The 14,959-nt window shown below is 40.0% G+C and overlaps 3 non-coding genes across 3 annotated transcripts; 1 reads left to right on the top strand and 2 right to left on the bottom strand.

Annotated features, from left to right (window-relative positions):
- Window positions 1-1,343: 1,343 nt before the first annotated feature.
- Window positions 1,344-1,560, bottom strand: LOC134603732 (small nucleolar RNA U3). The gene has a single exon (XR_010090482.1). It is a non-coding gene; the product is annotated as a small nucleolar RNA U3 (small nucleolar RNA).
- A 2,732-nt stretch (window positions 1,561-4,292) lies between these two features.
- On the bottom strand, window positions 4,293-4,364 carry TRNAE-CUC (transfer RNA glutamic acid (anticodon CUC)). The gene has a single exon. It is a non-coding gene; the product is annotated as a tRNA-Glu (tRNA).
- A 6,977-nt stretch (window positions 4,365-11,341) lies between these two features.
- Window positions 11,342-11,415, top strand: TRNAI-AAU (transfer RNA isoleucine (anticodon AAU)). The gene has a single exon. It is a non-coding gene; the product is annotated as a tRNA-Ile (tRNA).
- Window positions 11,416-14,959: the final 3,544 nt, after the last annotated feature.

The following is a 14,959-nucleotide window of genomic DNA, read 5'->3' as shown; positions in this document are numbered from 1 at the left end:
TATGTAAAATTATTACATAAATATATGTGTAGAATTAATATATGTATATATATACATATGTGTATATATACGTATATATATATATAATTTTTTTTTAATATTTTTATTTATATATAGGTATATATAGTGATATATACGTATATATTTATGTATATAGATATATATATTATGATATATATTATTTTGTTCTACGTGTATTTTGATATAAATATATATATATTATTATCACAATACAGTTAGAACGAAATAACACACATCTATATATTTTTTAATTATTTATTTTAAAATATTTTTTTAATTTTATTTTTTTACGTATTTACATATATATTTTTTTTATATTATATATAAATATATATATAACAATAATTATATATATATTTAATCAGTATCAGTCTACGTGTAATTTGATATTAATATATATATATATATATATATATATTAATATTTAAATACACGTCGTGTATGTGTAAATGTGTGTATGTGTATATATATATATATATATATACTTAGATCATATATATATAATATATATGATCTAAGTATATTTTATTTGTAACTGTAATTTTTTTAATTTATTTTTTGAACTAATATTTTATTTTTTTTACAGGACAGGGGGCAGAGACAGTGTCAGCCAGTGATGTCACATCACTGGCTGACACACAGGATCAGTGATCACAGTGACTGCCTGTCACTGTGATCACCTCCTGCAGATTGGGTAATTGACCACAGGGGGGAGTGCCTGGGTGGTACAAGCACTCCCCCCTTCCAATCTGCAGGGGGATCACTGTGCCAGTTACATGTGTCAGCCAATAGGCTGACACATGTAACACTGATCGCAGTGACAGGCTGTCACTGCGATCAGAGCGCTCTGAGATCGCAGTGACAGCCTGTCACTGCGATCTCAGACCTAGCAGATCGCGGTCACTGACCCCAGGGGGACTGCCTGGGGGGCCAGGTAAGTCCCCCGACCGCGATCTGCAGAAGGGGAAAGCCGCCGGCCGCATGTGTCAGCCGATTTGAAATCGGCTGACACATGCTGAATACTGGTCGCAGTGACAGCCTGTCACTGCGATCAGAGACTGCAGATCGCGGTCACCGGCCACAGGGGGGGTTGCCCGGGGGGCCAGGCATCCCCCCCGACCGCGATCTGCAGCGGGAGAATACCGCCGGCCACGTGGGCGGCAATAAAAGCGAGGACGTACTATTACGCCCGCCGGCGTTTAGAGCCGGTTTCTGCGTGGCGTAATAGTACGTCCTCCAGACTTAAAGGGTTAAGATAGTTGTAATAATATTTATTATAGATGCTTGCTTACGTAATCTATTCATTGACAGAGTATGTAGTAACCACTCAGCTTGTGTTCTCTCCCTCCTACTCTCCAATTAAGGAAATAGGAACGGTCATCAACAGCAACCAGCAGCTACAATAAAGCAGCACTGGGAGCCCACTTCACGCTCAGGAGAAAACACTCAAGCTCTTCCTCGTGGGTACTGAGTTTGGACACTTTAGAGCACATTTCACCAGTTACAAACTATAGAAATGATCCCTGAAAGTATAGTCTTAATGAACCTTTACTACAAGCAAAGAACAGGCTGCCAAAGGTTTCTATTACACATGTGGTGACATTCCGTACATTTCACATTTACACAAACATAAACAATATTATCAAACAAAATTTTTAAAAAATAATTCCTGAAGTTTCATAGGATTGCAATGCTTTTAAATAAAATTGACAAGATTGTTGGTGTGAAATAACAATGGCTTATTTTGCATACAACACGCCCACTAGCCAATGAGTCACAGCTTTCAGTTTGCAGGATTCTCCCAAAACTCCCACACTGCTCCCATACACACAGCCACATTCTATAACAGCGACTATCCTTCCCAATATCTTACTCAGTGTAATTATTATTATTCAGCATAAGACAAGGACAGTAAACAGGACTGTGGAAACAATTTTGTATTGATCAGTAAACAGTTTCAATGAAAATTTTTAGAACAGATCTGTACCAAAGTAAGTGTCAACTCGGGATGGAAGAGGTGCAGTATATAGGACACCGGGTGGGGTGCAAAAACTGGAACCGGCCAAGATAGAGGCAGTCGCTAGCTGGCCCAGTTCCCGCACCAAAACCCAAGTGCCTGCCTTCCTAGGGACTGCGGGGTCCTACAGGAAATTTGTCCCCAATTATAGCGCCATTGCTAAACCCCTCACCAACCTGACCCGCAAGAACCTGCCCCGACAGGTAGCTTGGACCCCAGAGTGAGAGCAGGCATTCCAAGCTCTCAAGGACACCCTGGTAAAAGCCCCTGTGCTGGCTGCCTCAATCACAGGAAAAGTTTTCTCGTCCACACAGATGCCTCTATGTTCGGACTGGGAGCAGTACTGAGCCAGGTCGGGGACGATGGCAGTTACCTCAGCAGGAAGCTCTTACCCAGGAGGTAAGCTACGCCGCCATCGAAAAGAAGTGCCTGGCGTTGGTGTGGGCACTCAAAAAACTGCTGCCGTACTTGTATGGACAGCAATTTACCCTGCTCACGGATCACAACCCGTTGGTGTGGCTTAACCGGGTCTTTGGGGAGAATGCCAGGTTTTTACGGTGGAGCCTGGCCCTGCAGCCGTATGACATTGCCATTAACTACAGACCCGGTAAGCAGAATGGCAATGCCGATGACCTGTCCAGGAAAATCGCCCTGGACAAGTGATCCATGGGTGCTTTCCCCGGACATCAACAGGTTGATCCGCTGGGATCCACCTGGATGCCGACTAGTGGTTAAGGGGGAGCTTTGTAGCGGGATCACCACTAAACCGTAAAGTGTGGTAGTGTATTTGCCTATGTTCCCCATGTATTCGTGATTACTTGTGTGTTTTACCTTCTCCCCGTTCGGGAGACTGCGTACGAACACAGCCCGTTCGTCTCACGAACGGGGACCACCCCAATACCCCATTTAGAATTTTTATTTAGAATGTTCACACCTCGCTAACGACTTGTGGAAACCACAAATTGCAAGGGAAGCTTTGGCGTGTGCCGACCCGTTCGTTAGACGAACGCCATCCAAGGGAGCACTCGCAGATTGGTTCTCACCTCGTTCGGCTCCCAAAAGAGGACCTCCCCAGCGACCCTTGGAGTGTTCACACTAATCAATTAGAATGTTGGCAACTTGTAATATAAGTGTGAAACCGCAAGGGAAGTAATTAATGAGTGCTTCCCTGGGTGGCCGCCATTCGTATAGATGAACGCCGGTCAGGGGGAGCATTCGTGTACGGAAAGGAGGCGCTTCCCTTGCTTGGTTTCACCCAGGTACCCCGTGAACAGAGGCTGTTCATGCTGGTTACCATTCTGGGGGTCCCTGAGATTGATGGGGACACTCTGTGTGGACAATGGCGGTTTGGCGGGCTTTCTGTACCTGGGAGCCCAGGAGGCGGGAATCTTTCACACGCACAGGCCCTTGGGAAGGGACATGGTGTGGCAGGAACAGGGGACAAAGGGACTAGGGACCCGGATCCAATATACGACCCCTGGGAGGGGAAGGACAAAGGGAGGGGACATTGTCTTTTACCTGTTTTCCACCCCCTTGCATGGGGAGAGTATAAAGCCGAGTGTGGCCAATAAAGCTTGTTGTTGTACCCCGGGAACTGTGTGTCGTCTAGTTACTGGGGGAAAATGGGTCTGGTCAATAATTAATAGCGGAGGTAACCAGCCGGGTTACCCAGGGTCTGTTACACTAACATACTCTGCTTTCTTGCCTTTTACTAAAGATTTCTGTGGAAAGGAGCAGCTTTTATGAAATCTGACAAAGGTCAGGCTATATAATTGTTTTTAAAAAATTGTTTTTAAAAAAAAATTATTTTATGGTTGTTATAATGCCCGAAAGAATTATTTGTGTAAATCTGGCTACGTATTTGCACTCCTACTCCAAAGCAAAAGTGTCTCTAAACGTCAAAAACAATGTGTGTGTGGCTCACTTAACAGCCATTATTCAACACTTCTCAAGTTCATTGTACAACGAGCTCTGGAATAGACTAGCTTCAGGTTGACCAAATAGTTAGCCATTCTCTTCACTTATGTTTTTTGCTTTAACTTTTATTTTTATTTGGGTGCTATTAGCATTTTTTTCAAGTGGGCATTGTTCTTCTCTGTATGTTACTTGGTATTCTGGTAAGACAACAAAAATATATGCTATATTTCTAATGTTTCCTCTTTTTTCGAAAGTCATATAATAGCACTTTCCTGCTAGTGTTGAGAGTGATATAATTTAAAAAAAAAACCCATCAAATAATTATTGAAAACTACTATTCCCTGACCGGGAATCGAACCCGGGCCGCGGCGGTGAGAGCGCCGAATCCTAACCACTAGACCACCAGGGAAAGATGCAAAATGTCAATTAACGTAAATGTAAATTGAAAGACATGAACCACCTTCAATCTCAGAAATAACAGTAAATTCAATCCACATAGGAATTCCTTATAGCCTTAGAACTTAATATAAAATATGTGGAAACTATACAGTATGAGATTACTAACATGCATTTCTTTAGTCACCCATTTATTGGCTCATGTAAATTCTGTATTGTCATACTACATAAGACAACATCTATAATCAAAGTACTGAAGTGTGGCTCAGTGGCAAGACAGCAGGCCAGGGACACAGAAGGATCCAGGTTCAGTAAAGCACCTTTGGTATGGCCCTGCCTGGATGTCACAGTGACAATTACATTAATGTCCCTTTTACCTGGACTGACTTACACTGAACAAAAGGTATTGTACGAAACTGGTTCGTGGATTGCAGGATAACACTTACAAGGAAAGGTTACAGGAACTTAACATGTATAACTTGGAGGAAAGACGTGACAGGGGGGATATGATAGAAACATTTAAATACATAAAGGGAATCAACACAGTAATGGAAGAGACTATATTTATAAGAAGAAAAACTACCACAACAAGAGGACATAGTCTTAAATTAGAGGGGCAAAGGTTTAAAAATAATATCAGGAAGTATTACTTTACTGAGAGGGTAGTGGATGTATGGAATATCCTTCCGGCTGAAGTGGTAGAGGTTAACACAGTAAAGGAGTTTAAGCATGCGTGGGATAGGCATAAGGCTATCCTAAGGCCAGGGACTAATGAAAGTATTTAAAAAAATTGGGCAGACTAGATGGGCCGAATGGTTCTTATAAAGCCAGGGACTAATGAAAGTATTTAAAAAAAAGTGGGCAGACTAGATGGGCCGAATGGTTCTTATCTGCCGTCACATTCTATGTTTCTATAACCATAAGGAGCACAAGGAATGCAGATAGGATGTTTCAATACATACATATACTTTATATGCTCCCAGAAGTCAATTTTCTATCCTTTTTTTCCCACTCCAGCTTAAACTCTATGCAGACCACTGTATTCAAGTGGATATTTTAGTTACAGCTTCCCATTGATACTGCACTGTGGTGACATTCTGTCATCAAACTAATATGGTGACCAGGGGTCATGTGACCAAGCTCATGTATGCCTTTCTCACAGTGGGATAAGCTTTACCTTTGATATGGTAATTCAATACCTTTACAGGTCAGGAAAGAGATAACCACCCCCCCCTATCCCCATTCCTTTCTGTTCCTTCTTGGCTGCGCTACTAAGCAGACCCTTAAGTAGACATGGGCTAATTTTTATCATGGTGAACTGTGAGTGGGATCTGGTTATTTTATAAGATTTAGTTGTTATTGTTAGTTAGGTTGTTGTTGCTGTTGTTGTTGTTGTTGGTATAGTTAGTTAGATTGTGTGTCATTATTTGCATGTTGTTGTTGTTTTGTCTCTGAATAAATATTTGTTAAAGTAGACGGACCAGAGTTTATATGTGTATGCGTACATAATAATTTATAGAGTTTGGTAATACACCACATGTGGCGACCATGAATTTTAGACTTCTACAACAAATGTTTGTGAGGCGCAATAACTACCATATTGATACATAATCTAAGAGCAAGAGACTTTATAGCATAGGATTCGTTGTTGAAACAAATATACAAATGTGTTTTGTTGACTGTTTTAAATTTGTGTATTGTGACTGACATATTTTGTTGCAAATTGTAGCATTTATAGGTTTCACTTTGTTTCTGTACAGTTTTAAAGTATTGGTGATAAAAAGGGAAAATTGAATAGTTTCACTGCATTGGAACCTTTGATGTTTTGGCCATTTTAATAGCCCATGTGCTGTATTGTCTCTCTCTTGTTGCAACTAACCAGAATGAAACTTAATCTATTTTAATTGTTTTCTTAGATGTTACATTTTGAGGCTTCCCTGCATTCTAAGTTTAAATAGCAAACATTTTTTGTTGTTGTTATCTTTTGTCTGTTTGAATAATTGAATTCAGGATAGGAGCATAATGTTTGTGCATTATGACTGACAGAACGTATTTTGTTGCAAATTGTAGCATTTATAGTTTAATTTTGTTTCTGCACAGTTTTAAATTATTGGTGATTAAAGGGGAAGATTGAATAGTTGCACTGCATTGGTATTATTGATGTTTCGGCCATTTTTAATAGCCCATGTGCTGTATTGTCTCTCTCCTGTTGCAACTAACTAGAACTAACCTGAATATATTGTAATTGTTTTTGGATGTTACATTTTGTACATTTTGTGGCTTTCATTGCATTCTAAGTTTAAATAGCAATCTGTTTGGTTTTTTTTTTGTTGGTTCTCTTTTGTCTGTTTGAACCATTGAATTCTGGGTAGGAGCATTGTGTTTACATGATAAAGGTATTGGGGCTAATACAGTGTGGTGGCTATTGTTTAGCCAGGTTACCATTTCCATTTTTACACTGGAGTGTGTTTAATAGAAAATGAAAAGTTTGTATTTGAGGTAAATATTATGAAGTAAAGGTGCCTAGATTTTTATATGGTTGGGAATGATCATTGTGCTGAAGTTACAGTCAGGTATTTTTCAGTTCCCATATCTTCCTTTTAAATCATTCTGTTTATTTGTAAACCCCCCACCCCCTCCCCTTAAACAAACAGGGTGGTTTTGTGTTTTGCTATCTGTGGGCATTTCTCGTATTGAGACTGTGACGTTTTTTTCTTAAAAGACAAGAGTTTGTTTGAATAGGTTAATGTAATTAAGTTTTTCAAATGGTCCAATCTCTTTGGAGCCAGTTTCAGTTGTTTTTTTAAATTAATGCCATTGTTAAAAGCTTGTTGTTGTTTTTTTTTTTTTTTTAGTCTGCTAGTCTATTTCGATTAAAGAGCTCAGTTTTAAAATGTCATTTCTGGGTACTAAGTATTTTTCTGTAGACGTACTAGAGTACTTCAAGAATGACATTGACAAACATGATGGACCATATGAGCTTCCAGAACCAGCAGGCCCCAATTGTGGAAAATATGAAGGTTTCATGGATGTTTTGACACAGATTGTTGCTAATAAAAAGTGCCATATTAAGAAAAGGAAAAGCTTGGTTGTTGCTACAATAAGGGGTTTGGCAAGCATGGTAGTCGAATTGCAGCAAGCTAATTTAGTAACCACTAATAAAATGGAAGATGCTCTTGATAAAAGAGATTGTTTTAAAATAGCTGCCCTAAGAACAAACAAAATGATCGAGGGGTTGGAGAAGGAATTAAAGGAAATAGAACAACAGAGAGATGCATATAGTGCTAAGATCACTGAACTCCAAGACCTAGTCATGGAATATAAAATGAAAATTAAAGAAAACAGAAATAAATGGGATAAGGAGATTCCTAGAGTATGCCCAGACCAGTCGTATTATATATCTGAAAGTAAAGAACCAGTGCTGGGAACAAAACACAAGGGAAATGTGCCAATTGTAAATGGTGTCCCACAAGCCCCTATAATAATAACTGAACATTTTAATGTAAGAGAAATGCCTACTAGCTTCTCTAGACAGACAAGGACTATGTCAATCACAGACAAAGATAATTTCCAGAAATGGTGGGGAAGTATGCCAACTGACGACTTTAACACCTTTACACATTGGTTTATGAGGGGAGCAAATAGAGCAAAAAGAGGAGGTCTTAACTTAGAAGAATGGACAGAACTGTTAGAATATGCTATGGGTCCTTTGGCTAGCAGACTATTTGGATTTAATAACAGTGTGTCTGATCAGGCAGGAAGAATTGCTGCAACAAATTTCTATCTAGTCAGCATAGAGAAAGAAATAGCTAATATTATGATGAGGCCAGCAGATGGTCCTAGAGAGGTAGCTCAAAGGATATTGTTCTGGTATACGCTACGCCAACCTCAACAGCCTCTGGTCTTGGGCTCACCAGAACACATTGCTAAAGTAATGGAAGCCCTTCCCTGGGAGTGTCAAGAATTTGTCAGGCTTTTTGATCCAACACCAGCAGACTTAGAGATTGTACTAACTAGAGCTGACAATTGGTGGATTAAGCATCCTTCCTCAGAACAGGCCTTCTCCGTTTCAGCCATAAGAACATTCAAGGTTGACTCTGGTAGAGATTTAGATGGTAAATGGAGAAGCCAGAGGTGGGATGTACCCGAACAAGAGGGATAATGAGAACTGGACCAAAACAGGACTTTGACAAAAGATGGAGAGATCCACAGAGGGACCATAGGAATAGGGACAGTGCTAAAAGAAGCAATGTAATGGGAGATAATTGGAAAAATAGATGGGAGGGGCCTAAGGTAATCAATAATAATTGGAATAATAATAATACATGGGAGAGGCTAAAAAGGAGAGAGAATAACTGCAAAAATCACAGTTGGCAAGAAAAACAGAGAAACAACAGGAACAGTTATTGGGAGAATAATTGGAGAAGGAACCATAGATGGGATGAGCATCAGACTAATAGACGGAATTGGGATAATTGGAGGAATAAAGAAGGGAATAGAGACTACTGGGACCTAAAGAGACAGACTGAGAGATTGGAGGCAGACATGAAAGCACTTAGGGAACAGATGAGGGAGGGAAATACTGATCAATTGGGGTTCCCCAGTAATTAATAACTCCCATAATGTTTGTTGTCCTCTACATCTGTATGTATGTATGTTTGTTTTCTTTTGTTTCTATATTTTATCTGTCTCACCATTATCTCGTAACACTCCAGTTTAAAGAGGACCTTAGTATGTATTGTTATACATATATATATATATTTTCATATTAAGGATAAGCCTCTAAATTCATTAATTACAGTCAGGTGGGCCAAATTCCAAATATTTTTTGTTTTTATTAGTTTAGCACGCCTGCACTGCCAGCTATGTTTTTTTTTTTGTTGTTTTTTTTTTTTTGATGCTGGATTAATAATTTCAAAAATCATAGTTTAAGTGAATTGTGGCCAACGTGAGGCTTATATTTGATCACACTGGAGAGATGTGATAGTGTAACTTTCTGTTTACAACCGTAAAAACATTAAAAGCATTTTTTTTTATTTGGTTCCCAACAAATATAGCCTCAAGTTGATTTTTGATTGATCTATAGATTGCACGCTGCCAAACTGTGTCATGGTAGCATTCAGTCTATTTTTTTTTTCTTCTCTCTCTCCATCTTTGATGCTTTTTTTTTTTTTTTTTTTTTTGCTTTTTGTCATTAAGAATATAGGGAAATTAGATTGCCTTGAGTGAAGATGGCATAAAGAATAAAGTGACAATGTATGCTATTTGTTCTATTTGGCTATACGCAGGGGATTAAATAGTTGTGGGTATGAGAATTTGCACCTATGTTCAATTGCGAATACATTTTTCACCCTTACATCTTTCCCACTCACATTCATGTATTGTAATTTTCAGTTAAAACTATGTACATTTTGTGATTATTGCATGTATTCACCAGTAAATTATAAAATAACTAATATGGTTTTGTGTTCAACTCTCCATCAGGTGTGGAGTAAATGTCTAAATTAATCAAAATTTCAGGAGACATTTGTGGGTCTTTTACCTACATCTAAAATGTAAACATAGCCTTAAGACACCACAACCAAATAGATTTTATTAGACAAAACTAGTTAAGCCTTTGACACAAGACAATACGCTGATTACTGTTGTACATTTTTCATTGTCTGTGTTTGATTCAAAGAACATTTTAATTGGAAGGCCCAGAGAGGTGAAGGTAACTGACATGTCCTGTCACAGTTTACTATACAGATGAAGAAGTGCTGGGATTACCAAGACAAACTATTATCATGAAAATGATTACTATTCAGATGAAGAGGTGCTGGGATTACACGTCAAACTATTATCCTGAAAATGGATACTATACAGATGAAGAAGTGCTGAGATTACCAAGTCAAACTATTAACACAGCCCAGAATGAGGATAAAGTAACAGCAAGAAGCAGGAATTTGTGTCATTTCAAGGTGGTCACAGAATGAGTTTCCCCTACACTCATGAACTTGCATGTGCCATTAAACAAACAAACCTCAAGCTTTGTAATGGATTGGCTAAGACAATATTCAAGGAGAATTCATTCTAAAATCACAGCTATCAAGCACACAGATCAGTCACAGTCTTCAGATTCCAGTCCCAGGCTAAACTAAACATCATATTGTGTCATAAACTAGTGATAATTACTGTATGGGGTTGATTGTGTCTGGATTTTACTTTACTTCACATGAACACATTACCATATAATATTAATGAACAACTACCAGGGTTCTTACCAACCCACTAGGGCAGTAGTTAATTTAAAAACGGAACAACTGAAAACAATAGAAATTGGGGGAATGTGCGGTGATGCAACCCCTGTTTGACTATATTCTTTCTCTCACTTTTAAATGTGCTCAACATAAGAGAAAAAAAAGTGAGGGAATGTGGTGACATTCTGTCATCAAACTAATATGGTGACCAGGGGTCATGTGACCAAGCTCATGTATGCCTTTCTCACAGTGGGATAAGCTTTACCTTTGATATGGTAATTCAATACCTTTACAGGTCAGGAAAGAGATAACCACTCCCCCCTATCCCCATTCCTTTCTGTTCCTTCTTGGCTGTGCTACTAAGCAGACCCTTAAGCAGACATGGGCTAATTTTTATCATGGTGAACTGTGAGTGGGATCTGGTGATTTTATAAGATTTAGTTGTTATTGTTAGTTAGGTTGTTGTTGCTGTTGTTGGTATAGTTAGTTAGATTGTGTGTCATTATTTGCATGTTGTTGTTGTTTTGTCTCTGAATAAATATTTGTTAAAGTAGACGGACCAGAGTTTATATGTGTATGCGTACATAATAATTTATAGAGTTTGGTAATACACCACCTGCACTACCTGGCATCTACAGCGACAGTGGCTTGTTGGGTATGTAGGCTTCTTTCTCTAACTGGGATTGATCACTCCTCGAGGGCCCATTCAGTTGGCTCCTGTAGACATAGCTGTCAGTACCATGACTATCGTGGCCGGTTAGCTCAGTTGGTTAGAGCGTGGTGCTAATAACGCCAAGGTCGCGGGTTCGATCCCCGTACGGGCCAGCTAAGTTTTGGTTATCATCTCCAAGGCAAAACTTTCAAATAGCCAGAGAATCATGGGGAACCTTGCTTTTAGACACCGGTAAGGTAATGAAGGTTTTAAACCCTTCAGCAACTTGTAATGGGAGGGAAAGGGGCACTAGAGGGTCCTGCAGTGCCAGGAAACTTGGTTTCTTAGCGCTATAGGGTCTTTAGGTTCCCCCCACCCTCAGGATCCCACTCCCGTTGAAGTGATTAAACACTCGCCTTTCTCCAGTGCCGGGCTCCCTCGGTGCTGGGAAACTCTCCTCCTCCTCCTGACGTCAGCGCTGAATGAGCATGCGCGGCAGGAGCCGCCCATGCATTCAAAGCGCCCATAGGAAAGCATTTTCTTAATGCTTTCCTCTGGACGTCCAGCGTCTTGATTTTCACAGTGAGAAGCGCAGAAGCGTCTCTAGCGGCTGTCAGTGAGACAGCTACTAGAGGCTGGACTAACCCTAGTGTAAACATATCAGTTTACAGCTGCAGGGTTAAAATCTGTGGGACCTGGGACCCAGACCACTTCATTGAGCTGAAGTGGTCTGGGTGACTATAGTGGTCGTTTAAGGACAGAGACAATTGTACAAGTTCTGATCAAAGCAAAACCTGGAATTTGACTATGTGTCTGTTCAACCATAATTCACCTTTTTCATATTAAGTGCACCCACACTTATTATAGATATTTTTTTTCAGGAGAAGCAGGGCTTTCATTTCACATCAAATATTTCTATCTGGAACTATTTAATATGAATAAAATCTAAAACAAAGTTTAAGAAATGTTATATTTTTTTAGTTCTGCATGGCATTTTAACTGTGAATATCATAATACTGTTAGCTTTTATTGCAGTAAAATACACATATTTGTATTCAGCAATGTCTCATGAGTACTCCCATGTACAGGAACTAAAAGGAGAGCTGGGAGAGGAAAATAATGTCTGGTCTCTGAGCAGGATGGGCACCAACCCTATATGTAAGCGACAAAAAAAGGAAACAAGCTTTGCCCAGACCAAAGTGTACTGAAAACTGCTTTAAAAATTAACTTTTAAGAACTATCATTTAAAATCAGTCATAATGAGGAAGTGAGTGGGAATTGTACAGACTCCCTTAAACAGAGGTACCTTAATAGGTGCAAAATAAAGCACAATGTTGTCTAAAGCAACTATGTTGCAACGTGCTTTATAAAAAGAGAGAATTGTTGCTCTTGCTGGCAGAGACAGCTTCACTGTAGTGAAATGATTAAGCACACAGAGATAAATCTTTCTGCTGCTGATAGAGACCTGTGAATATGTGTCTCGTGCAGCAAAAAGGCGAGTTGGTCAAAAAATGATGCAGACTCCCTTAGAAGGGAGCTTTGTGAGTGCAAGGATACAATACTGTGCTGTCTAAAGCCACAGTGTTGTTATGTAACAGGTGTTGCTAATGCTAGCAGAGAATGAAAAATATGTGTCTCATGCAGCTACACGTTAGTGAAGAACATTTAGCACCTCTGAATGTATGTCTCATGCAGCCCACTTGTCACTGCAAATACTGTGCTGTCTAAAGCCACAGTATTGTTGCTAGTACCTGTTACTGGCAGAGACAATGCACAAGTTGTCAGCTTGTTCAGCATAAGGTTCTATATAGATAGTTGCCGTCTGGGAGGAGTTGGACTGATCGGTCTGAGCGGGAAAAACCCTAATCTGAGCCTTCAAGGGCACCTGAGTAGAATAATACACTTAAACTATCTATACTATGTGCATGCCTATAGTGCATAGAATTCTATAGTAAGATCGTTGGTAATATGCTATTACTATAGTGCACATAACACTGAATCTAGCCTGGTAAGGTGAAGTGAAATCCTTCCTGTCAGCCCTCTATGGATCATGAGTCAAATGATGTTCACATATGGCAGTCCGAGAGTGCGAGTGTACCCCGAAGCGCGTTTCGCCAGCATGGGCGGCTCTTCAGGGTTTTTTAAGCCAATGGTTTTACAGTGTTTCCTCTCACTGTCACACATTTGTCCTTGCACAATCTGAAGTCGGTCGTAACTTTTCCAGAGGCGGGTTCGCACAAAGTTGGCCAAAGAAGTACGTTTATGGAGGTTGGCGGGCCCCTTCTTATAAATTCCACTTGAGGGTTTATGTATTTCCCACTTAGGTGTAGTCCCAAAAAGGAAAGTTCAGGCCTTCTTTGAGCCGTGTCCTTTGGTAGTGGTGCTGACCTTGTGGGGCTAGCAAATACGTAATCCACAGGTGGTCTTCTTCACGGATAATCTAGCAGTTGTGCACTCGGAACTGTCTTTCAGCAGCTTCAAGGCCGGTGGTGAGTTTTCTGTGGGGCTTTGTTCACTTGTGTATGGAGTTAAATGTCTCTTTCCGGGTGCAGCATGTCCCTGGTTACCTTAATGCAATTGCAGACTCTCTCTCTCGTTTTCCGTGGGAGCGGTTCAGGCAGGCAGCACCGGAGGGCCTGCCCTGTCTGGAAGTGATGTGGAAGCTTAGGATGTCATGCTTGCAGGATGGGTGAGGTCTTCGCTATCTCCTGCTACATGGAAGGCGTATGAGAGGGTCTGGCAGGATTGGTACCGACTGGTGGCGCAGGTAGGGTCAATTAAGGGGTATTGCTATTTACTGACTAATCTGGCTCAGGAGGGATGTATTAACAAGTGCATGTCAGCACTAGCCTTAAACCATATGTTTTAGTTTTAATATGTTTTGGATCATTGTCCGCGTTAACGCACCTATTTTATTACTGGTTTTGCAGGATAATTATTTTAATAAATTGTCTGCAGCTTTATCTTATACCCATAATCGGTGTTGTGTTTTATTTACTATACCAAGCTTTGTATTTGCTAGAGCAAGCTTAAACATTGCAGGTACAACCTGGAAATGTAGTGTTGAGGAAAGTGTGGACAAAGGACGACACTGGCGTTCACATGGTTAACAGCTGCAGGACGCAACAGTTGCTCAAAGAATTCATGTAACAGCATATCAGCTCGGGGCGTACCTAATTTACATACCCACAATGCTTTGCAAAACAAAATGGCCATTTTTATTTACGTATTCAAATAATGATAAGTCTTTTTTTTTGTCATTCTTTCTTTTATTGGGGCACTGGGGTGTAGTGTACAAAAAAATAAAGGGAGGGTGCAATAGTAGATAGGCGCATATTACATTTGTGTAGTATTACGAAAGCACTCTTGAAATTAATAGCCTCTTTGAACTTTTTTGGAAAACAAGCAATGCAGTCTACAAACAGGAAATGTAGTTTTGAGGGATGTGTGGACAAAGTACGACCCCAGCAATCACATGGTTAACAGCTGCAGGGCTCAACAGTTAGACAAAGCATGCAGTCAACAGCATGTCAGCTGGGTACGTGCCTAATTTACATACCCACAATGCATTGCAAGGCATGATGGCCATGTTCAATTAGCTACTAAATTAATAACAGTTTTTCAGAGGCAATACGGTATGTTTTTTATTTAATCCCTTAAGGACACAACTTCTGGCATAAAAGGGAATCATGACGGAATATATCCGCCATGTGTCCT

Source organism: Pelobates fuscus, chromosome 3, assembly GCF_036172605.1.
Source record: "Pelobates fuscus isolate aPelFus1 chromosome 3, aPelFus1.pri, whole genome shotgun sequence".
Taxonomy (NCBI): domain Eukaryota; kingdom Metazoa; phylum Chordata; class Amphibia; order Anura; family Pelobatidae; genus Pelobates; species Pelobates fuscus.
This window is presented reverse-complemented; position numbering and strand designations above follow the sequence as displayed.